Raw genomic sequence first — 10,071 nt, 5'->3', positions numbered from 1 at the left:
GAAGTTATCGGGAGCGCACGTCACAGCAGGCACACGGCTCCGTTACATTGAGACGTGTTGGAGGAAAACAGGGATCGAATGGAGAAAGTCAAGTCCCAAAACCACATGGGGGGAGCCAAGCTAGTCTAGAGGGAGACCCTAGGAAGAAGGGACCTGCATTCAGGTCCCCATCTGCCCCTTATTATCTATAAGGGCCCCTGTACCCTATTCCTAATCTGTAACGTGGGCACAATAATAATATTCTACTTGCTCCAGGGTAAGGAACTGGACTTCTTGAGGCACTTTCCAGTTTGAAAACCTATGACTTAATAGTTTTTTTAAAATGCCAACAAAAGGTTATTTGTGTGCAAACAGAACATTGACATAACGAGGTGTGCCTGGGTCAGGGGTGGGGAGCTGTTTTCTGCCTGGTGACTTTTTTTTTTTTTTTTTTTGCAGTACGTGGGCCTCTCTCTGTTGTGGCCTCTCCCGTTGCGGAGCACAGGCTCCGGACGCGCAGGCTCAGCGGCCATGGCTCAGGGGCCCAGCCGCTCCGCGGCATGTGGGATCTTCCTGGACCGGAACACGAACCCGTGTCCCCTGCATCGGCAGGTGGACTCTCAACCACTGCGCCACCAGCGAAGCCCCTGCCTCGTGACTTTCAGATCACTGGTAAGGACTAAATCAGTCTGATCACAGCCAGTCTTCCTTGGGCAGATGGTTTCTGAATAGAGGGGCCTTTATGGTTCTGAGTCCACTGCCCCTACCAGGAACAGAGGGGAGAAGGCAGACATTCCCCTGAAGCCCCCAGCCTTGGCCTGACCTTCTGCCCCTCTTCCTGCTCTGCTAATGCCTCCCTGCCCCGGACTTTGTCCACGGCCAGCTGGCCCACAGAGCAGGCTTGGTGCCCAAGACAGACTCCTCTGCTCCGAGGGCAGTTCTGGGCTTGCTCTGGAGGTGTGTGTTGTCACAAGCCCGTGCCTGAGGCTCAGGAAGCCTGGTGCTGGCTGGAAGGTCCTGTCCACTCCATCTCCCATGGCATGGAGGGAGGGATGGCCCCTCATCCTCAAGGTCCAATCTCCCACTGCACCTTGGGGTGCCCTCCTGGGCAAAGAATTCCCTTCCAGGTGTACCTGCACCCTGCCCCACCTCCATCCAAGGTGGGCACCATCTCCCATTGCACCTCTGCAGCGCTCAGGTATTTCTCTGTGTGGGTCCCTGGCCCTTGCTGTGACCTCTGACTAAAGGTGCTGACGGCCCAGCTGTCCTCCTCACAGCTTCACAGCTGCTGGCCCTCGTTCAGCCCAAAGAACCCCATCTCCTTGACACCTCCTCCTGTCCATCCTGCATCCTTTTCATTCCACACTGCCCTTCTCTTCTCTTGGTCGGTTCTAATAAGCGTTGTCTATTTCTTGCCATTTGATCTACAGTAAATTCTCATTATTCTCTGTAGTTATGTTCCATAAGGTCACTGTGAACCCTAATTAGCAAATACTGAAACATTGCTCCTAGGGGAAGTGTGGGGTTAGGCTCCTGCCAGCCTCTGGCCACAACATTTTCATCGACCATCAGTACATAACCTTGCTTTATGTGCGTTTCTGTTTAAGGGCATCTTATTTAATAGATGTAGTTGACTCATTAGCATTGAATCCACAGTCAACAGCACTGTGGCTCATGCCTGAACTAAGCTTATCTAAAGCATGTATTTTCTCCATAAGGCACATCACAGCCTTCTTGCTCTTAGGAAGTCTAGACAGCACTTCAGTGCTATGCTTGGGGGCCATCCTAAACAGCAAAATCACCCACACAAAGTACAGATATGTAAAAAACGTGTCACTAAATAGAGCAAAAAAGGCCACTTATTTATAGTATGAGAGCTGAGATAAGAAGGCAGGGCATCACCTTATCCCACCTTAGTAAGAACACGTGGGTAGGCAAATTCCAGAAAATGTAATCCTTGAATACAGAGGATCATTGTGTGTTCCTCTTGCACTCCCCACTCCCTTCCTGAACCAAATCTTCCTGGATCCTCTCTGCTATGTCCCACCTTTAGTCTGTTCTAGGCTCACTTTTTCACACAACAAATACTTATTGAGCACCAAGTACACATTGGGCAGTGTGTTAAAGACTTTCGGGCTCCAAAATTAGGATCAGATCCTGTCCTCCGGTAGCTTATAGTCTAGGTTAGGGTTGTCACACAGTTTCTGTAAAGGGTCAAATAGTAATTATTTTCAGCTTTGCGGGCTTTGTGGTCTCTGCCACAGCCATCTAACTGCTGCCACAGACCATATGTAAATGAAGAACTGTTACACAAAACAGGTGTCCCTCCACTGACTCTGGACTAGAAGAGTCTTGTCTCCTGTCTCTGCTGTCTCCTGGTTCTTTCCCCCCAGGGCTCATCACTTTCCCTGGGAATCATCCATTTTTGCCTCCCTCTGCTGGAAATCCTCCCCCGACAATGCCTGGGACTCAAGAGCAGGGTTCATGACTCCTCTGTTCTCTGCCATGTCAGGGTCTAGCACAGCAGGGGACATTCATTTGCTGGATAGACAAACAAGTACATAAATTAGTGTCTCATATTTATGACTGCACAGAACCCAACTATTGACACCAGCACACTTTTAAAGTATTTCAAGCCAACTCCATGCTTTTATTTATTTTTTTTAAATGAGGTATCCTAGTATTTTCTTTTAATTTTCTTTTATTTTTGGCCACGCTGGGTCTTTGTTGCTGCACGTGGGCTTTCTCTAGTTGTGGCGAGCAGGGGCTACTCTTTGTTGCAGTGCGCAGGCTTCTCATTGTGGTGGCTTCTCTTGTTGCGGAGCACAGGCTCTAGGCACGCAGGCTCAGTAGTTGTGGCACACAGGCTTAGTTGCTCCTCGGCATATGGGATCTTCCTGGACCAGGGCTCAAACCCGTGTCCCCTGCACTGGCAGACAGATTCTTAACCACTGTGCCACCAGGGAAGTCCTCCATGATTATATTTAAAAACAGACACCTCTGAGGCCCTCTCTGGAAGCAGCCCCTAAAAAATACAAGCACTTCTTCAGGGATGAGGTAACTGCTAGCCCTCCATCCCCACACTTTCCTCAGGGAAGAGTCCTGAAGGGCACCATGGGCATACGACTGAGACAGGGAAAGGGGGATCTTCCTCCTTATTTTTTCCTCTTTTTCCTCCTCATTGTTTTTTCTCTACTTCTTTTTGCTCCCCTTCCCCTGCCCAGGGAAAGCCAGGTAGGCAGAAGGCTGCTGAGGGTTGCCTCTGGCCCAGGGTTTCAGGGAGCAGGGGGGCAGAAGTCCCTGATTCTGGGCTGTCCCATCCACTCTTCCTCACCCAATGGGCATAACATTCCTTTGCACTTGGCTGGAGACCCCTGGGATTATATCTCCTGGAGACTCAGCACAGCTGCAGGCAGCTGGATTCAGATCCAAGGGAGGGCAAGGACTCCTAGTAGAGGCCAGTCACCAACATAAAGCAATGACCCCTACCCACCCACCCCCGGCCAGGGAAGGAGATACTAGGGGATGGGCCAAGTGAGTCAAGAAGAAAGTTAATTCCCAGCCCCCACTTAAGTTCCACTGCACAGATCTGCCTCTGTGGTTAAAGGCAGTCCCAATCCTGGATCCCCGTGGCTCTGGTCCCCTGAATGTATGTGTGTGCGCACACACGCACGTACAAACGTGGTCTCATGGTCTGCAGGGCAGAAAAGGAATCTCAGGTTGGTTTAGGGTTTCTTCTCAATATGTCACTTCTATCTATAAAGTCTCCACCCAATAGGGAAAGATTGAGAAAATCTGGGACATGAATCCAGGGGCTCAGGGCTTGAGGGGAACCATGGGTTGATGTGAAGATGAGTCATCTTTCACACTTGCTCATGAGCCTTCCACAGGTCCATACAAAATGCAGCCTCACATCACCCTTCAAGGCTGGGCTCCATAAGGCGAGCCCAAAGGGGGCTGGCCCAACACTACACAGAGGACAGAAACCCGAAAAGATAGAGAAGGTGGGAGGGGACAGAATGGAACAAGCTCTGGGTGAGAGCCCTTCACATCCACACCTCTGGAGGTAGCTCCCATATGATGGCAGCCTCAGGGACCACAGCAGACAGGGGAGGACCCATGAAGATGCTGTGTGGATCCAGGCCCTCCTGGAACAGAAGGCCAGGACTACTCAAAGACCATGTGAACACTGAGGTCTACAACAACCACATGTTTGAGGAATGGAAGCACTGGAGGGGCACACGGTGACTAGTTATGAAGACTCGGCAGCACTGAGTTAGGCAGATGTGGCCATGTGACCTGGGCCCCTCCAAGCTCCAAACTCTTCATCCGTACCATGTACTAACACTAGCATCTCCCTCACAGGCTTGTTGGGAGGATTAATTACACAAGGCTTAGCACAGTGCTTGCCATGTAGTGAGTCTGCAAAATCTTAACAGCCATGATGACAAAAATAATAATGATGATCATAAAACTCTTTTTAACTTTTGGGAATAAAAAATTTGATCCAAGTTTTCATTTTTACAGTCCCCTTTCTTGTCAGCTCTAGTTGTCTCTTCTATAAAATGAGATGGCTCAGCCAAATGAGCCCTAAGATTGCTTCTAGAACTAATGATTTAGGACTCTAGAAGCTTCCACATTCTGGGACTCTACAGAAAGTAATTAATGCCCTGATACAGTACGGGAAAGGTCCAATTGTCCCGAGACTGCTCAGAGCAGAAATGGAAATAACCCAACTAAAACAGAAACAGGTTGTATTACTCTGGATTTTTAACAGCCTCCTACCTGATGCCTTATCTCCTCTCTTGACCTTTATTGCCAGGGTGATTATGCTGAGAAAATAAGTGCCTTGCAAACCAGCCTATCCCACCAATACGCTCCCAGTGGTGGTGACCCACTGTTCTGACTTTTATCACCGTGCAATAGTTTTGCCTCATATAAATGGAACCAAACTGTAGGCATTCTTTTGTCTCTGTCTTCTTTTCCTCCACATGTTTTTGAGAGTCATTCATGTCGTTGTGCTTATCCATAGTTCATTCTTCTTATTGCTGAGCAGTATTCCATTGTATAGAGGTACCACAGTTTGTTTCTCCATTCATGGGCATTTGGGTTGTTTTCGTTGTAGGACTATGATGAATAAAGCTGCTATGATTTACAACAAACGCTCCATTGCTCTTCAATGGGAGAAAAATGTCTTGCAATAAATGATGGTGGAGCCATTGGATATCTACTTGGAAAAAAATTAACCTTTACCCCTAACTTATACTTCACACAAAAATTAATTCAAAGTGGATCACAGGTCTTAATTAGGAAAGTAAAACGATCTTTTATGAGAAAGCATAAGACAATATCTTCATGACCTTGGGAAGGGCAAGAATGTCTTAAAGAGGACACAAAAGGCATTAAGCATTAAAAAATTTAAAAAGTGGACTTCATTTAAATCAATAACCTCTTCATCAAAAGACACTATTAAGAAAACAAACAGATAAGCCAAAGACTGAGAGATGTTTGCAATACCCATATCTGACAAAGAAGTCCTATTTAGAATGTTTACTTTTAAAACTCCACAAGTCAGTGATAAGGAGAGAAACAACTCAGTTAAAAAATAGGGGAAATATTTGAACAGGAACTTTAAAAAAGATATCCAAAATGGCTACTTAGAAAAAATCCCCAACATCAAATACTTGTCAGAGAAATGTAAATAATAACACAATGAGACACTCTTACGTACCCACCAGAAAGACTGCAATTAAAAAGATGGACAATCCCAAGTATTGGGGAGGATGTGGAGAAACGGAACTCTCAGACACTGCTGGTGGGAGGGTAAGTTGTTTCAGCTGCTTTGGAAAAACATTTGGTAGAATCTACTAAAGGTAAATAGTGCTCCATGACCCAGCAATTCCACCTCTGGATATACAGCCAACAGAAAGGAGTACAAATATTCACCAAAAAGACATGAAAAAGAAGGTCCAGAGCAAGTTTATTTGCAATACCCAGCATACTTGAAAGTATAAAATAGAAATGTCTTCTAAGCTGACTTTAGTCTTAAGTTCAATAGGACACAGAGCACCAGAAAGGACTATGCAGGAGGCTGCACGTCTTGGTCCAGGAAGGAGACTGATAACAAAAGGGAATGAAAGCACGTGGTCCCTGGAAGGGCACTGCTTAGATCTGCTTAGATGATGAAGCCAGAGGTGGGGGTGGTCCTGATCTGGGCTATACCTACGGGAGCCCTGTCAAGCTACATATGAGCTTGAGAGCAACAGTCCATCACCTGGGCCCTGACATTGCCCCTTGCTTAAACGGAGTGTATGCATCCTGTTGGAAAGGACAGGGGAAAGACGAAGGCTCTGCCAGAGAGGCCAGGGAGAATGAAATCTTTGAGGGGAAACTTCTCCCTTTTATGTGTCACGAGTAGGCACCCACCATCCAATGAGACTCTTGAACACTGGGATCCAGTTCACTGGTCCGAAGCCATGGTGGAGCTGGTTCTGCTTTCAGAGAGCTGGACCTTCAGCCCCCTCGCTGCCCTCTATGCCGCTCAGCTCCTCTCCTCCCACAGACACTGCCAGGGAAGGACTGTGTGGGCTGGGGATCCTGGAAACCCCTGGGCCAGGAACACGTGTCCACCCATGTTGATTGTGCACGTCCAATATGACAGCTTTTCTGAAAGCAGAAATAACCTCCTCCGAACACAGAATGGAAGAGATGTTTGAAAAGGAGACACACAAGCATTTCCTGGGGCAGGCACTATAGCTTTAGAACCCACAGGGAAAGGACACACACGGAGCTTGGTCCTGAGTGGCCTGGATCTTACACAGGAAATATTTGGGTAAACCTCTCACCCCAGCACACATACTAGATTAAACTCTACCTCCTGGTGATAGGGTCAGAACCAAAAAAAAGCTGTCATTTTTAGTAAGAGGAACTATTGGAAAATATTGTTAGGGAAAAACAGAAATAAATAGAAACATTTTCTGCTTTAAAAGTAACTAGTCTACAGGAAGCCACAAGACTATTTAAAATGTCATATTGAAAGTCCAGGAAAGATGTGAGCTAGGGCTCCAAAAGAGCTGCTAAATAATGAACCTGTTTGGCTGGGCTGGTGAAACTGCAGATCATCGTAGAGGAAAAGGTATGTTTTCAAAAATGGGAAGTGGGTCTGAGGAAGCACAGGAACCCAGAAGCCCCCCACCCCAGAGAGGCAGCTGGTGCTCCCCTGCCAGGGCGCTGAGTCTCACCAACCCAGACGCCTGCATCACTTCCTGATCCACCCAAGCCCTGGGTGTTTTCCTCCTCTGTTCGTTCTAAAAGGCAAGCTCCTCTCTGTAGAAGTATGAATCCTCTCATCCACAAGCCTCTCTTTGATGAGCTGTCTTAATAAGGTTTATAGGTCAAAAACATAATTCAAGGAACTTCTTACAGGAGATATCTCAAACCAATAGTACAAGCTATTTCAAGTCAGAGATGAAGCCACGGCCCCTCCCCTTGTGCAGATCTCAGTTTAGGGGGTGATGATGGGGGCACCTAACCTGACAGTTACAGTGGAGTGTGATAAATGCTCTAATTGATGGAGTATAGGGGGCTTTGGGAGTCCAGTGGAAGGCATCTAGTCTCCCCCTTGGGTAACACGGAAGACTTCTAGGTACCAAGTGTCTGAACTGGGTCTTGAGCCCGAAGAAGAAGAGAAGGGAGGGCGTTGCAAGAGGAGAAGCCTCAAGTGCAAAGCTGTTTGGCAGATGGCAGGGGCCTGAGGGAGGGAAGCAGGATGGTGAGAGAGGTCGAATCTGAAAAACAATTGTATGCCCTGCTCCTCTTCTGAATTTACCCTGAAGGCACATACATAGGAATCAGATGAGTAACTGACAGTATGCTTTTCATGAAGTGGAGCCCTGTTCGACTCACTCCCATTCGCACGGAGAAAGAGTGACTAAGCCCATCAGAGCACCCAGGAACTGAGACTGAAAAGAGATTTACATGTTTGTCTTGTTCATTCTCAAGAGCACTGAGAAGAAGAGAGAAAGTGTTCGTGTCATGAAGAAAGTGAAGAAGGTTCAGCACGTCAAAATGGTGGAAGCAGGGAGTAACCCCAACAAGTTTAGAAAGGGATGCTTTGTGTGGGGGGGGAAACAGGAAGCAGTACTTTGCCCAGGAAGCTGCAAACATCTGGAATTAATCCACCCTAGAGATGGTAGGGAGGCAAACAAAAATTGGTTCAAGGAGGGTTTTGATAATTTCAGGGGTGGGAGAGTCACAGTGATTATTAAGGGAAGCTGGGGATGTTTGGCACTTATGCCTAACCACCTGAGGTTGGAGCCTTGGAGCACCAGCATGCTTTCCCAGCAAGCCTGCAGACAGGGCAGACCAAGGGTTGGGCTGGACTGACCACTTATCCAACCCGGCTTGGCACCGCTCCTGCTTCCTGCATCACTGACCTCAAGCCTGGGGGACCCTGGTTCTGATAATGATAGGGAAGCAGGACTCAGAGTGGGAGCTGCTGAGCCGGTGGCGCCACCCTCTGAACTGATCACATGTTCTCTTCCCCCACTACTCACATATGTGCCAAGCTCTAGTGCCCAAGAAAGGCTGTGAATGTCCTTGTCCATGGGCTTGAGCACTATCTGACTTTACTTTCTTCAGACAAGTCTCCTTATCTCAGCAGGAAGAGGCTCATGTTTACATGGATATCATTTACGGGCAAGGGCCAGATATGAGGTTTCTATGTTCAGTGTCGAAGGTAGGGACACGGAAGCAGTTAAGAAAAATCTGATAATAGTGAAGAGGAGGCACTAAGGATAGAGGCAAAAGAAATAAAGAGCAGTGGTCATAATGGTGGCGTTGACGAGTGAGAATAAGACATGGAAGTAACAGTGGAGAAGACAGAAGTGGAAGCGATAATAATGGAGGGGGTGACGGTAGAAGTGGGAGGGAAGATAATGGAGCAGTAGTGGGGGTGAAGAAGGAGATGAAGTCAGTGGAAGTAAAATTAGACGTGGTGATAATTGTGTTGGAGGAAGTGATAGTGAAGGTAACAGAGCATTGGTGGTGGAAGTGGTAGTGGAAGTTGTGAACCAGTGAAGGTAGAGGTGATGTAGGAGATGAAGATAAAGGTAGAGGTGCTGGTGGTGGTGATGATAGTGGTGTTAGTTAGTGAAGGTGAGGGACAGGGGTGGTGGAGGTGACGAAGGCACTGGAGGTGGTGGTGGAGGTGATGATTAATGGAAGCAATCACTGCAGTGAAGGTGAGGAATAAAGAAGAAGGAAGTCATTTGTGAGCTGCAGCAGTCAGGGAGGGATTCCTGGAATGTGTGAGTCTTGAACCAGAATTTACAGACTTGTAAAATTTAGAGAGGAGAGAGTAGGACATTCCAAGCCAGGGAAATGTTAGTGAGAACTTGCAGGGAAAGAATACATAGGTTGTATTTGTGGGGCAGTGAGGGGAGGATGAACACTGGGCTGGTGTGGGAAATGAAGTGGAGCAAGGAGAGAACACCTAGGCAAAGAAGTTCAGACTCTGGGTGGAGAGCCCCAGGAGCCTTGAGCAAGGATGGACTGTTAGGAAAGAAGATGTGCTGTGGACAGTCTGGAAATGGTGAGCAGCCAGCTGGAGGTGGGGCATCCAGCTCGGAGACTGTGGAACCCATGGGAAGCGCAGTGAAGAGGTGCCACGTGCCGGCAGTGCAGGAGGGTGGCTCAAGCTGGGAGGCTCATTTTACCCTAAATCTTAGCTGATATGTGCCTTATTTCCTGAGGTCCAGGTTCCAGCCACCAGCCCTCCCTTAACGCCCGAGGAATCAGGATGCATTTTGTCTGGTCCGACCCTTTGTCAGGCCAGACTGTAGTGGTGTAGTGCAGCCAACTCTTATGGGCCTATGAGAGCTGTTTTTATGAGAATGTCTTCTCAACTTTGAGTTCAGTAACATCACGTTGGTAGTTTTAAATCAGCCATGGTGAGCGCATTGATACGACGGAGATAGGTAAATGCTACAAACTGGCTTTTCTTTTCCTGGCGATCCAGTTGTTAAACATTTAACAACACACCAATGATTGCACCCCAGGAACCCCAACATGAGCAAGAATGATACTCACCAC

The sequence above is a fragment of the Aethalodelphis obliquidens genome, unplaced genomic scaffold (assembly GCF_003676395.1).
Source record: "Aethalodelphis obliquidens isolate GAN/ISIS:26980383/991018 unplaced genomic scaffold, ASM367639v1 scaffold65, whole genome shotgun sequence".
NCBI classification, from domain to species: domain Eukaryota; kingdom Metazoa; phylum Chordata; class Mammalia; order Artiodactyla; family Delphinidae; genus Aethalodelphis; species Aethalodelphis obliquidens.
Note: the sequence above shows the minus strand (reverse complement) of the source record.